At 38.6% G+C, this 15,203-nt stretch overlaps 1 protein-coding gene across 4 annotated transcripts in view; it reads left to right on the forward strand.

Moving 5' to 3' along the window:
* C4H4orf50 (chromosome 4 C4orf50 homolog) overlaps positions 1-15,203 on the forward strand; it is an 81,624-nt gene that overhangs the window by 52,800 nt on the left and 13,621 nt on the right. For 3 of the 4 annotated variants that reach the window (XR_012633531.1, XR_012633529.1, XR_012633532.1), the window contains 2 exons: positions 4,512-4,690; positions 5,679-5,769. The exons of the other annotated variant lie outside the window; for it this stretch is intronic. The gene's annotated coding sequence lies outside the window, so the exon portion shown is untranslated. Of the gene's footprint in view, positions 1-4,511; positions 4,691-5,678; positions 5,770-15,203 lie in introns of those variants that run through there. 4 annotated transcript variants of the gene reach the window in all.

The following is a 15,203-nucleotide window of genomic DNA, read 5'->3' on the forward strand; positions in this document are numbered from 1 at the left end:
AGGAGCTTTATCTTTTAGTGAGGTACAGAGAGGTTAAATCAAAGGTCATGCATAGTCTGTAGCAAACCAGGGTATCAAAGTCTGGTCTAAACCCAAGGGCAGTGCACTAAGCACTGGATCTTCTCACGTCAGGAAGAGAGTTGATAAATTAAGTTTTACTGAATACAAGTAAATGTATTCAAAGTTGACATGTAATTTTAATGGGAAATGTATTTATTTGTAGTAAATAGCCTGGAGAAAAGGAGGCTGGGGGGGGCACCTTATTGCTCTCTACAACTACTTGAAAAGAGGTTGTAATGAGATGGGTGTCTGTCTCTTCTCCCAAATAGCAAGTGATAGAGCAAAAAGAAATGGCCTCAAGTTGTACCAGGGAAGGTTTAGATTGGACATCAGGAAAAATTTTCAGGAAAAATTTCTTCACTGAAAGGGTTGTCAAGCACTGGGACAGGCTGCCCAGGGAAGTAGTTGAGTCGCCATCCCTGGAGGTATTTAAAAGACATGTAGATGTGGCTCTTAGGGACATGGTTTAGTGGTGGACTTGGCAACGCTAGGTTGACAGTTGGACTTGATGATCTAAAAGGTCTTTTCCAGCCTAAATGCTTCTATGATTTTATGATTCTAAATGGATTTAATGCTTGTGAAAGGTGCCAGACTGATTACCCAAGAGATGCAAGAATCCTATATTCATCAATAGATACAATAACTTACATTGATATAGCTATTGAGAACTTGCATAGGCTTGAAGGAGATACTTTTCTACAAAAATGAGAGTTCATAGTCCATACTTTGACCCTTTGGTTGCCTGAACGCTTGCATTACTATTAGTGGAGGACACATGCTACTGGATTCATTATGAGAGTCCGGGTACTTCTTTCCTACCTGCTGCTCCATCTTCCCCTATCACAAATGAGTTTCCTGAACTTTCACAGTAAGTTCAACATTTGCTCTGTCTGCCCCATTATGCCCCTTCCCCATTTCACTCCCTTCAGAGACCCTACAGTACTGTTAACTGTTTCTCATAGCTCCTGACAACTGGCTGGGCAGGAGACAGTACTTGCTGCAGCTCACCTGGGTCTAGATATGTGCTCATTTTAACCAACACATGTGTGCTGACTGATTCGGGACCATTTGCCTCTTTTTTCCTTGTGAAAACTGAAATTCCTTTCCAATAACTATTGAAAATGCATTCTATTATCAATATATAAATCCAGTGCACTCTCTTCTTTATACTACTTTGGTATAGATGCAATATTAAGAGTACACAGGGTATTCTGCCACTATTATCTGTAGTTTGAAATTATGTAGTCTTTGCAATTCTTCCACATCTTCCTATGCATAATTAATTTTAAATATATGTCTTTCTTGCCCTTTCCAGTTCTCCAAACGTAGTCCAAATGAGTGTAATGTCTGTCAGTAATGACTCCTAGTCATTTTGTCATTTGGATTTATGCATATTTTGTCTAAAATGACTCCAGAACTCTCAAAGGAATGTTGTTTTTATCTTAAGAAGGGCTTGATCCTGCCTTATTAAAGGCAATGGTAGTCCCATTTTCTTTATTAAGAACAATTTCCATAATACTATAATTTCTGTAACTTTGGTTTAAGAAGGATCTCTGTACATACACACACACAGAGGAACAGCTCTTTAGGCTGTTCAGATTGGTTGTGTTTCATTATACTAAGACAGTGGTTGAAGAATTATTATTGCTTATAGTTGTTGTAGGTTTGTGTCTGGTTTGTTTGATCAGCATTTATACTGTGGTACTCATGAGGTTTTTTTTTTCAAGCAGAAATTGTAGTTTCATGGCTGAAGCCCTTGCTCAGCATTATACTAAGAGCCGATTCTTTGAGCAGTCCTCTCGGAATCCATTGCTTCCTGAGGATTAAGTTGCACCTTGCTATGCAAAACTGAAATTGAATCCAAATGGCACAAACTGAACTGAATGGACTGAAAAGGTAGACACTGACTTAAAAGAGACTTTGGTTATATCTACACAGCCCCAATGGGAGAGAAGCTGGCAGGAACATGTGCCACTTCATTTATGCAAGAAACACTGAGTCAAGTAGGAGTTATTCCTATGTCTTTCTGTAACACAGGCACAGGCAGACTGAGCTGGTAGCTTCCTATGAAAGCCTAGAAATTTACCTTTTGCTTGAAAATAACATAGGATTTGCCTGAATGCTAAAGATGCTTAATTATTTAAAGATGCTTAAGCAAGTCGGTTACCTAAGTATGCATGTGGGAAGGAGGGGAAGAAGAGTAATGACTATAGGATTTAGCCTAATACAGTTAGCCTGCACTTTAAATTTTTACATATATATTGCTGTCTCTGGTTGCCTTTCTGCAGTCATTGGTGGGTGTGAATCTGCAGACGGGTTTGAAATCAGATATTAGAAATCTTTAATAAGACAATTTCTAGTAAGCCTTGTGAACAGCACAGCTGTGCTGGGGTCACAGAGGAATTTATGTTGCTTGTCTCCAAGTCTGACAAAGCATCTACTTCCCATTTGAGTCCATCTAATGAAGTCATGATCAGGTAGATACTGTGAAACATAGATCACCCTTTAATGTCCACCTAAGACTTCATGATCACCAAAGGCAAATATCTATCCTATATTAAAACATTTAAACCTGTTTTTCAAATCAACTTTTTACCTGTTTTTGTTTTCTGCTACAGTTATACCCAGATGAGGAATTGCCTAAGTCTGCCATGAGTTCAGAAAAGTACCAAAGTAACTCAAGTCTTTGTTGAAAGACATTATTTATTCTATCAATATTTAATGTGGAGCAACAATAAACTGCATAATTTGATAGAGATGGGTGTGCTGGTCTCTGAATACCTCTAATGCTCTCATACTTTATTCACTTTTTAGAAGCAATGTAAGAGAATAAACACCAAATGCTGTGTTCTGTAAAAAAGCATGAAACAAGCTTTTTGTATTATATACAAATACTTCGTATTGTACATGTATTTTTCTGGAAATTTTTCCGAAACTCTCTTCGGGGCTTAGCAGTGTTTCCTAGCAAGTTGGTTGCTCAGTGGCTTTACTGGCACAGCAAGGTTTGTTTCCAGTACACAGTATGTGATGTACTTTCTCAGACACACATTAGCTTCTCCTGGGATTTGGAGTTCTTCCCCTGGTGAGCTCCTAGCAGACATCAAGTTAGTTGTTGTAAGCAGTGGGGTGAGACTAGGTCAGTTTGCTCTTGGTAGCATTACTCCTGTTTAGCCTTCTCCATGCTCATTGTTGCCTCTGAATGCTGAGGGAGCTTCTGAGACTATTATGGAGTTCTTTAACAGTATCATTTGCAGTTATTACTGTAAGTACACTGAGATTACATTTATTTCTCTGAGCTACTGAGAGTTCATCTTGAATATTATTCAAAACAAATTCTGTGGAATCATCATCCATGCAGCTTTGCCTATATGTCCTTTTTCCCAGATGTCTTAATCATCTGCCATTATTTGATTCAGTCTGTGATCTGCAAATGCTCATCTGACCCTTTGCTTCTCATGTAAATTCCCTGCATCTGTCCTTAGAAATTCATTAGCATACGTTCCCCCACTGCAGATACCAATTAATTTCTCTGTCTTCCTACCTATGCATCGACTGTATGTGCAGGTGATAGGACCACGATAAAGAATATGGAAATGCCATAAACCATATGGCCATATGACAAATTAGTTTATCTCATCCCTTTGGCCCCTTCTACCTGATCTCTGCTCTAGGGGGCTGTTCCAGCACTCCACACTACTGAGCTAGGTGCTGCCATTAAAAAATACAACAGGCAAGATATTTTTTTTCTATGTCTTGTGAAATTCTCACAGATGCAAATTGCTCTTTTGCAGGAAGGAGTGAAGGGAGTAAGATTCTCTCAAGAACTGTTAAATACAAACATTTTTATGACAAGGGTAATTGTTAAAGTCCATGATATTGTATTCTCTCTCACAGAAAAGTGAAAAGTTTTCTTCAGTGTGATTTAACGCTTTCAGTTCCCTAAAACATTGAGATCATAGACTTGAAGCCATCATTTTTAGCATGAAAGAACTGATTTAATTTATGAACAATTTTATGCTCTTTAATGAAACCTTTACAGCAGGAGTCCAGATGCCAAAACCTAGAGTAGTGAAGCCATGAAGTACTTTGCCAAAAATATAAATTTTGAAAGAATTACAAGTAGAGAATAAAGACTTTAAGAAGACCTGCATTACTCACAAATGGTCTGACACTCCTGTGTAACTTAAGTGTTCTAGAATAAAATACAACCTGATGGTATTTCTCCTCTGTATCTCATTTTATGTACCCCATATTACATATAATATTACACGGTACACAAGGTACTGCAATCTCTGCTGCTGCAGTCAGCTAAAACTCCTTTCAAGTCAAAGGATTAGTACTCATTTACTAGCTTGGTCTAGTATTCTATCAGAAAACATCGCCTAGTCAGCAGTATTGCTAAAAAGGCTGTAGGAAACTTATTTTGCAATTAATATTTCTTCTCTTTCCAGACTGGCTTAGAAAACTCATACTCTCTGTGTACATTTCAAATCAGTGTTCAAACTGTGTTGGTGTTTCTGGTTTGGTTTCTGAGAAGACAAGTGTCCAGTGCAGTTGTAGGAGAGAAGTCCCATGATTTGAAGCTCAGTCTTGCTCGGAAAAGCAGAAGCCTGTTGCCAGCTCTTGTAAGGTAGCAATTATACTCTTGTGAAAGTTAATGCTGATGTTTATACTTAGAGCATCTCTGTGTGAATCCATGCTCTTGTCTTTGTTACAGAAGCAGCTTTAATTTAAATATAGGTGTGTTCTAATAAGGAGACACTTTTATTCCAGCAAACCTGTAAAGGGTCAGTAGTACGTTAAGGTAATTCTGCACAAAGTGTTTTAATGCTTTTTTTTTTTTTTTTTTTTTTTTAACTGAAACATCTGTTTGTCATTCCTGACTAGGTATCATGTATCTGGGTGAACAGAGTTTCAGTGCCTCGTTAAAGGCAAGTTCCAAGTGATGGCAGGTGGAGTTGGAGCTAGGATTAGTTGTAAGGAAAGTGAGAGCTGAGGGTGGGTTTTTTCAGTTTTAAGAATCAAACCTCCTGCCCCTGTTAACACTGAGATATTTGAATTTGATACGGATGGATAAGGAGACTACCAGAGCGGGGAGATAAAGAGCAACCTCAGATCACCTGATTAGGAACTAGTTTTATTCACTGTAACATGGAAAAACTGTTAGTAAAGGCACAATAAAGGAGTACTCAGCTATGGCAAAGTTTATTTGAAAATGTAAGAAAATTAATACAAAATACTTGTGGGTTAGAAATACAGGGAGTTCAAAGTTTGGAGAATTTTCTGAAGCTTGGTTAAGAAAGTTATGATGTCTCTCTTATGAAGGTAAGAGGCAGACTTGTCTTGGTGAAGAGTGGAGAAAAATACCAGCTAGACAGAGAGTGTCTCTGATAAAGAGATTTCGGTCAGGTCCTTCCATGGTAATCTAAATGTCTTTAAAAGTCAGGTTCCTGCAGTGCATGAAAGAAAAGAGTGAGAAGATCAGATTTCCTCACAAAAAATTCCTGGTCAGTGAGATGTGACATCTGAGTTTACTTTGGGTTTGGCTGGGAAAACATTAAACAGCACTGACTAGCCAGAGATTTCCCCCTGACATGAGCAATTCTGCATTATCACAGAATCATCTTGGTTGGAAAAGACCTTGAAGATCATCCAGTCCAACCATTAACCCAACACTGACAGTTCCCAACTACACCAGATCCCTCAGCACTATGTCAACCCCAGACACATCCTAGACTGCAAATGGAAATAATAAATACCTGCTGTTATATACCCCTACATTCACAGGCTGATATGAGTAAGTAATGATAACTGTTTAAATGTTTCTATTGGTTCAAGTTTTGAAATGCTTTGTAGTGCTTTTGAAAAGACACCAAGCCAGCCCTTCAGCAAGGAGCTGTGGCAGGTCCCTTTATCTTGAAAGAATATATATGATATTGTAACTTTTATGTATGAACAAGTATTTAGGTCCAAAGTTCATTTTTTTACCCAGATCAGAGTGACTAATGTTTAGGCATGAACATGCTTTCTTGCTGTTGTTCTGTCTCCAGAGAGGAGATCCTCTCATTTAGTATTCCTGGACATGCCTCTCACATTAAGTGCATAGTATCTGTCCAGGGGAGGGTACAGGCTGCCACAGGTTGCCACAAAAATAACATCAGTCAGCTTGTTGGATTACAGACACAACACAAATTTACTCATTTGAAACACAATCTTGTTTGCTTTTTCGATTTTTTATTTTTTTGTTTTTACGTTTGAAATCAAAATGGGAAAGCTGTTAATTTCACACAACTGCAGGCAGCATTCATCTTGGTGACAACTCTGAAAAAATAAAAGGAGATAAATCTTGATCTAAACAAGACAAGGATGTCTTCCTTGTTTATGCTAGTCAAGGCAAAATAATTTTATCCATCTAAATAATTACTTGATTCATGAACTTAAAATGCATTCTTATATAGTTTAAAATATTTTTAATATTACCATAGAGATGGAAAAACTGTGTACACTGTAGTGCCATATCAGCAAAACTGCCTAAGTGTATGTTTAAGCATGTAATGAAATTTCATGAACTTCAATAACAAAAGACATTTAACCAAGGTATAGATAGACTGAGGGGTTAAGCAGGTGTTTAAACATTGGAGTAGTTCTTACATCCTCGCTTTTGCAAGGAGATAATTAAGACACAGAGAGGCCAAGTACTTCCCCAACATTTCCCAAGAAGTCTGGGGAGAAGAAACAACCAGTTTTTTTGTGCTTTAGATACTACATTAGACTCAAGAGTGACTTACAAAGTCACCCTTAAAATGCAGATGGTGTCAGCATTGCTAGTTGTCGATGGACAAAAACCCAGTCTCTGCACCACGAGAGGCTTTTACTAGACATGTTTTTAGTCAGATATTTTAGATAAGATATTTTAGGCTAGTTTTATCAACAAAAGTAAGTGAAAATCTAACACAAAACTAATTTTAAAAGTTTTAGGCAACACTTTGATACATCTGTGGATATTTTTCCTTGTCTTTGCATTGTTTTTAGAGACCATTTGACTCTTTCCTGCAAAAGCTGAGAGACTTGGGCTAGGGTTCAAAGGAGGGTTGCAGAAATGATGTTTATATATTTTAATTTCTAGCCAGTGTGCTGTCCTCTCTAATGAAAACTTTCCTTGAGTCAATTAAAATAAAAGACTCAGAATACAGGAGGATACAAAGAGGTGATAAGAACTCATGTATGATCATAATACCTGGAGAGATGTAATGTTCATTTTGTTAATTTTCAAAGGCACAAGGGAATTCTACGGTGATGGGACAAAAAAACCCTCTTCTCATCTTTCTGTTATGCTAGGAGCATAGGAAGAATTTTCCTTGGTGGTTGATATGAGTGTTGCAAAAAGTGCAGGCTAAGGTTTTCTGAAAATTAACTCATGACATGTGAGACTGCAACCAAGAAAAGCTAAGCACCATTCAGACTTTTGTGACAGTGTGACATACTCAGCACTTTTTAAAAATCAGGCCATTTAAATATAGCTGGGAGGCTAAGAAAGGTGAGTTTAAAAAATCTTAGCCTAAAGCCTTAAAAATACCAAAAGGAAGTAAGTCTAAATGTTACAAGTTAGACATATGGAGTGATGGATTTGGGGTTGGTGTCAATTATGCAAGTTGATTAGAATTAAGTAAAACTCTATCAATACTGCAAAAGCAGCTGGATGGACCCAATGTAATCAGTTTCTTCCTTCCCCAGTCTTAACAGGATATCCTTGAAATTAGTTTTTTTGCTGGAAAGTGTCTGTGGACTAACAAAATCAAATTTTTCACTGGACTTCTGAGGGCGTATCTTTCCTATACAGATTGCAATAGAAGCAAGAGAAAAGTCCAAATGCAGAAGACACAAAAGCCCTTTGTTAGCTAAATCACCCACAGTGAGCAGTCAAAGCTAAAAAAGTAACCAACCAACAAAAACCCCCAAAAATCTAACTGTCCATGTGATGACAGAGCTGTTCAGTCCAAGAATCCCTTAAGCCACTGTCTGCTTTATGAGACTCCAAGGGCAAGAAAGCTTCTGAATTTTGTGTCAAGACTTCATTGATAGAAGATTCTTATAGTTGATTTAGTTCATCCCCATCACTGACACTGGTGGGTTTTTTTATAGTGTATGGCTTTGAGGCACTGTATTTTGAAGCTCAGTTTCCCTCCTTCCTGAAAACAGAAAAGTAATCCTCCTGCCTTTGGGAGAAGGGGCTGTCTCAGAGAAGAATTATATTAGCATGACATATATAAAAAAAAAAAAAAAAAAGAAAAGGAACTTGCTTGAGAGAGAACAATGAACATTTACTTGCTGCCTTGTGGAGATAGAATATTGTGACTGCCTGGAAGGTCACCATATTACTTATATGCTACTTAAGTCTCACTTGAAGGCCCACTGTTTTGTCTCTTTTGCTTGCATGATAACTCAGAATGAGAATTTCTTGTCTGTCCTGAACCTGAAGCAGTTAAAAGTGAGATAGAGCTACCCATGCCTTTCTGATACATGATCATGTGTGCACACTCGGGCAGTTTGTGTAGTAGTAGTGAAGGAAACGCAGACTAAAACTATGCTTGCTGCCTGAGATTGTTACAGTAGCTGAACCTGCATTGTAATGGCAGGGAAGGGCAAGGGCAAGGACAAGGGAAAGGGAAAAATAAATTCCTTCAGTTCCATCCATGTACATGTCCTTTATGTCACCATCCTGGTTGTGTGAGAAACTTTCATCTGGCCCTGGATTCTGAAGCAATGTCGTCTTCTGTCTGCTAAAGAGCTGTCAAGCAACCTTTTAAATTTATGTTCATCTGTTATGAGCTTGTAGTAGACCGTGGGCAAGCAAGTCTCTAGTTGAGTGAAAGTGACTTCTTAAAAAGAACCTGTTGAGTACAGGAAAATAAAAAGCAAATTGAAGGAGAATGTGATCTCTGTGTTTAATATTCCATAAGCTGTCTAACTAGTTCTCAATTTGCTTATTTTAGATATTGTGGAAAAGTACAAATCTGCAAATCTGGTTAAGAACTCTAGCTTCTACAAGATGCTAATAATTGGTCAACCATACTGTAAAATGTATGTTAGTCTTTGGTTTTTATAAAGTAGTTTAATTTTGTGTTAAACTGAAAACAGAGAGTAAACAGCAAGTTCAAATAGTGTTGTCTTAATATATTGTATCATGTACTCCAGCATTTAAAGATAAATGTATTTGGAAAAGGATATGAAATGGAATAAATGTAACATCATGAGTAGAGTATATATGAATTTTATAGACCATTAAACTTCAGTCTTTAAAGCTTCCTATTCAAGGCTATAAACACCTTAGTTCAGCTATCAGCTCTTCTCCGCTATCTTGATTATGCAGGTCACAGAGGTTGCTATAGTAACTTTGCATTACCGATGTAAAGACAGTGAAGGATCTGGATATCTAGATAAATAAAATAATGGAGGGGTGCTTGCAACCAACACCCTGATTAATATAATGCCTAGATCCATTGAATGAGCACTTAGTCCCATGTGGATTAGGCCCTTGATTTGTGGAGTATGAGAAAGGCTGGCACTCGAACCTTATTTCGTGTGGATCAGGTTAGTAATTACAGAGGTGGTATTCTGGGAAATAGAAAGCCCATGAATTATGCCATACATGATGTTCATTTGTTGCAGTCTGCAGTCACACTGTCAAAAGACAGTCCGGTATGGAACCCATGTGTGAACCTGCTCTCAGGGATGCATGTATTTGGATATTTTGAAAAACAAGAAAAGGTGGTTTCTGTGAAGCTGAGGTAAGTCCACGTTGTTGAATACAGTTGTTGGAGCACACAGCCCAATGCTAGTGGGAAGTAGACACTTCATCTTGCAGGAGAGAAATCTAGATTGCACAGTGGTTAGGTAACAGGCGTCATTAAATGCTGGTGCGGGTCTGTCATGGGGACCTGTCCTGATGATAAAGTAACGAGAAGTTGTAAGTGGGAAGAAGCAGCAAATTTCTGAACTGGATTTGTCCGTCAGTTGAATATTTCTGACAGTTACTCCAGGGGCTTGAGGCCCAGTTGAAGCTTTGCAGCATTCTAATACACAGAGGACCCACATGAACTCTATAGGGGGAAAAATCCTAACCTGTGTAGTTTTTTCTATAGTGAGGAAGCTTATTGTAGGAGTTGCTTTCTTTTTCCAGGACTCTGAGTTCCTGGAAACTTGTAGAAAGTTTAAGGCTTTTTCCTTAAGTTGGTTTTAGTTAAATATGGCCACTGGGTTCAAAAGCAATGCGGGAATGCAGATACAGAGAGGCACAGTAGTGGTGAACGATGCGTTTCCATTGGAAACAAAGCCTAAAAATACTCCTGTAGTCACAGCTCAACTGAGCTACCAATTGAAGTTGCTGGCTAAGCCTGTGAAAGAGCACTAAATCCTAAACCAGTGAAATAAAAGAAAGAGTTAAAGTTGTAGTCTCTCTTGAGCCTTCCTTCAGCCTTCAGTCCTACAAAGAAAATCTCTCATTGCTTTAGAAAGGTCCCAGCTCTTTTCCTTTTTGTCTGGCCCTGAAAAGCCAAATCAGTTTTGTGACTTGCTTTGTTGAGACTGTCAGCCTGCTCCCTGCAAGAGCCTGCTGCTGTTCTGGCAGATTTCTGCAGGGGGAAAAATGGAAAGAAAGATTCTGCATCAGCATTTCCATTTGTATTGCTTTCCTTTCCTCATTCCCAGTACAAAGGTGGTTTTGTTTGTGCTCAAGAACCAACGAAAAGGTTTGGCTGTGAAATGCACTCTGTTCTAGGGAAAAGGGAAGGTGTAGAAGATGTAGCATACAACTGCCAGACACAAACTTCTCCCCACTCTCTCCTCCAAGTCATGGGCTATAGATGGCTTTTGCATTAGCTGGTTGTTGTGTTATTTCACACAGCTGCAGAGCAGCTAATGAGACAGCAGTTGCTGCTTTTGAATCCTTGACAGAAATAATTAAGTAAATTGGAATATTCTAATTTTGTGATGTAATTAGAGAACTTGAAAAAGAAGGTGCTTCCCCCTCATTGATGGGACACAGGGAACTGTTCGATATTTGTAATTTGCTCACATTGTTATTTGTTTCAATTCCAAATCTATGTGCTGTCAGAAAGATGGGAGAGAGGTAGAGCAGTTAACCCTTGCAACTAAACACCCACCTAGGCATCTCAAGATGGTCATTACTTGAGCAGACCAACTAATACTAGACTCATTGAAATAAACATTCTCCCAATAGGTCCCACTGGTGTGTAGTCTCTGCTGATAAAATGGGTTCTGACTCTGAAAAGCTCTTCTTCTTACTGTTTGTTCCTCTGTAACCAAGGATTTGCTGGATCAGCAAAGTATCCACATTATTCTTCTTCCTGTCAGAGGTGGGCTTGATACATTGAATATATGGGAATGTCCTGTGTGTATTAGTCTTATGAAAGCACAGGCAAAGCACTGCTGAGCGCATTTCAAGGTTTAGAGTACAGTGATACGAGGATAGGCATCACCCATATACTCAGGGCAGTTGAACACCAAAATCAGATGGCTGAGTGCCCAACTCTGTGCTTATATCTCTTTTGCAGTGGTGGAGGAAGTTTGAAGGAATGTGTGTATTTTCTTTTGCTTCCACAAAAGGCAGTGGTTTCCATATTTTGAAGCAAGGGAAAATGCCTCCGTAAGAAATGATAACAAAGTGGGTGTACCTGGAAGTTGTCTTGTGCCATTCTTTATGAGCTTGGTGCCCTTTCTCAAGCTCAAGGCTGTGAAATTTGCAGGATAATCAGCCACATAATCCTCAACAGCTTTTTATGTTCAAGCAAAGGTATGGGATACAGAATGTGTTACTAGCCATGACAATCTCCTTCCAGCTCTTTTGGCTAAAAAGTGCATAGAGAACTGACCTTTGTCTCTGGTACTGTAAGTTTGATGCTGGCTTGAGGTTTGAACGGCAAGAGAGCACAGTCATTCTCTTCTTCAGAGCTGCCTGCCACACAGATGTGAGCCATGAAAGAGGATGCAGACTGTGGAGCTGCTCTCCGTCAGAGGAACACGCCAGTTGAACTGGTCCATCCCAGCGCTGTTGATGAATCTTCCAAAGATATCACATGAAAATCTATTTATAATGGAGTGAGGAAGGGTGGAAAGAAATAAGGGTGAATGAACCGTTTTATTTAAAAATTAGTTCATGCTTTCAGTGAAGATCTATTTTTCCCCGTGAGCTTGCCAACATCCCTTAATTCATATCACTTAGAATAAAATTACTTCTGGGTATAAGGAAGATTTGAATTGTCTTTTCTGTATTGCTAAATAATGATTACCTGGGGAGATACAAAATGTAAATTGGAAATGAATGAGGTATAGCTGGTAATACATTAGATGCATTACCTCCAACATGAGGCCTTCATTCAAAAGAGAAGGTCATCTGTTATCATTAAAGAACACTGCAGCAGGTATTTATATTTTTATTTTTCTTCTTTGAGTTGAATTTTCTTCTCATAAACAGTGCAACTCTTTTTTAAAGAGACATGCGCCATGACTTCCTAAATTATATTATTTTGTGATATATTTTATGTGATAGAGGAAGCATGGAATCTGTATTTTGCTGAATGACTGACCTTCACTAATTTTCTGGAAATGCGTAAATTTTTCCCTTTACTTTCTTTTCTGAACAATCTTTCTTTGTACAATTGCTGTGTGAACAATTCAGACCATGAAAACATTAAGCCTCAATTCCAATAATCTGTGTTACTGTGTTGGAATTGAATTTTTTCTTTTCTTCCAGGTACATCATTAGAACATACCTTACATTATGCTGAGTCAGAGAGCAGTGTAGAAGAGGTATTAATTAGTCCCATGAAGTCGTGTTTTGCTGAATGACAGAGGGCATGTTTTGTAATTTCCAGACCTCATTTTTCACATTTAGAAAATAGGGCTGGAATTAATGATGGTAATGATGTATAATGCAGTGAATCCTAGTTAGTTGGGGCAAGATGATACTGGGCAAATATGCTGGAGGGAGAGGAGTGTGGCCTGCCTCAAATTCCAGATATTCCCAATGAGAACAAGCAAACAGGAAGCAGATGGAGACTTGTCTCTTCTCTCCTGTATGCTGAAGTGAAGACCAAGACTGGTTGTAGTTGGCCTGCTTATAAACCTCTAGGTTTTTCTTCCATGGAGCAAGAGGGAATCTTTGAAGATTTGTGTCTTCTGGGGCTAGAGTGGTTCTGCACTGCTGGAGACTGGTGTTAGTGGCATGAACCATCCACCAATGAAGTGCATAAGAATAATGTAATTGCTGTTTAATTGAACTCTTCTTTTCTATTTGTTAGTTATACTCCTTCTATGGTTTTTCATGTTTATGCTGTATCATTATGCCTAACAAAATGTTTGTTGTTACCTGCTGTGATTTTGAATAATTCATGGGGTTAGTATGCAATTTGGGACCATCATATGTTCTCCCTGGAGAAAACTAAAGGTTGCTTCACTGTTTTTGTGTCTTTGAAGGCAAATGGAAGGCAGATTCTGGCTCCAACATCTTTTATCAGAAAGTTAATTTTAAATGAACAAAACAAATTAAAGAAGGCACAATGAGGGTATAGTATTCACAATATGTTTTAAATATTTTTATGAAATCACTTGCTAAGATAAAATTAGCCTGAGTAAATCAGCCCAGGACCTCTGTAAACAACAGTGTCTTGTACTTTCAGTTAATTGTTTCCACAGCTATAGTCAATGACAACATTGTGTTTATCCTACGGCAGTGTTACTGCAGCTCTCAATTTCATTTGATTTAATTTCCTTTTCTTGATGGATGGGTTAACTAAATCTAAAAATAAAAATCTATTTTTTCAATTGTGACAGGGATTTTCTTGCATGAGCTTTGTGAGTTGCCCTGGAAACAAGAAAACACTGAAGTAAGGTCAGAAAAATGGTGTCACGCCAACCATTGTTCCTAGTTTTTTGGTCCCAGCATAATACTAGATCAATGGTACAGCTGAGGAGTGCGGCTGTTAGCTGATACTGGCAGGTAACTTTTGAACAAAGATAGGTGTGGTATGTTTGTTTTGATTAGAAGAAAGTCATTGGGAATACTCCACAGTAAAAAGTCATCGTGTCAGAAAGAATACTTCAAAAAAATGTTTTTCTCTCCCAGCCTGGCATGTACTCTGGAGTCTTTTCACTCTGTCACTTGTCTGTGCTTTGTCACAGTCCTGGGATTGCATTGACTCCATCTTTATACAGTCTGTATCAGCCAAGATCTTTCAGAGTTCAAGGCTGAAATCTTTCTGGCTATCTTCACAGGTAGTTATGGAATATTTTCTCATTTTTCCAAGTGATGAAAACGCTGATCCTCTGAACATGAAGCAGACCAGTTTAATGTTAAAACAAAGGTCATTTCTAAAGGTTAACTGCCTTATAAATAGCCAGATTGTTCCCTCCACTCACTACAAGTTTGCAATCTGCTTAATATATGCACAGTCAGGGAAAAGCTGTAAATATAATGCTAAAAGCAGACGCTTGGAACTATTGCTCTTGCTTTTCTTCAGCTTATGCAACTGTTTGCAGTAGCTTATTGCCAACAGTACTGTTGTGTCCTCGTACTTTGGGCTTAATCTTGTAAGCCTCCTGAATACGCTGTTCCCATTCCAACACTCTTGAACAGATCTGTGTCAGGAGGATTTGCAAGACCAAGTTGTTAACTGAAAGCCACAAGCACATCACCACCTGCTTAAGCCATCAGTCTAGAACTGAGCTAGCTCATGAAGTTACACCAGTTGAAGTCCTGGCTAAAGAACCCTAGCAACCAAACATTTTGGCCATAAGTAGCCTGCCCCTCAAATCTTATTCAGAACAGATCATTCCACCTTCTTCTCCCCTTGGAAGTGATTGAAGTTCCCTGTCCCAGAGGTTTTCCAGAGAGTCTTGCTGCAGCTTTATGTCCATTGATAGTTGTTCTTTGCTCGTCTGTCTATTCAACGCAGAGCCTAAAAATGTAGAGGTTATCTGCATCCATAACCTTCTCTCTGCAGACAGACCCAGGAGATCTCTGACAGTAAATTAGCATTCTTGGTCCACAGGCAGGTAAGACCACTGAAGGTGATGAGGTGATCCAGGAAATTGCTGTCCTCATAAATTCCTGCAACTGTGTGCTC

This window comes from Athene noctua, chromosome 4, assembly GCF_965140245.1.
Source record: "Athene noctua chromosome 4, bAthNoc1.hap1.1, whole genome shotgun sequence".
In the NCBI taxonomy this organism is placed as follows: domain Eukaryota; kingdom Metazoa; phylum Chordata; class Aves; order Strigiformes; family Strigidae; genus Athene; species Athene noctua.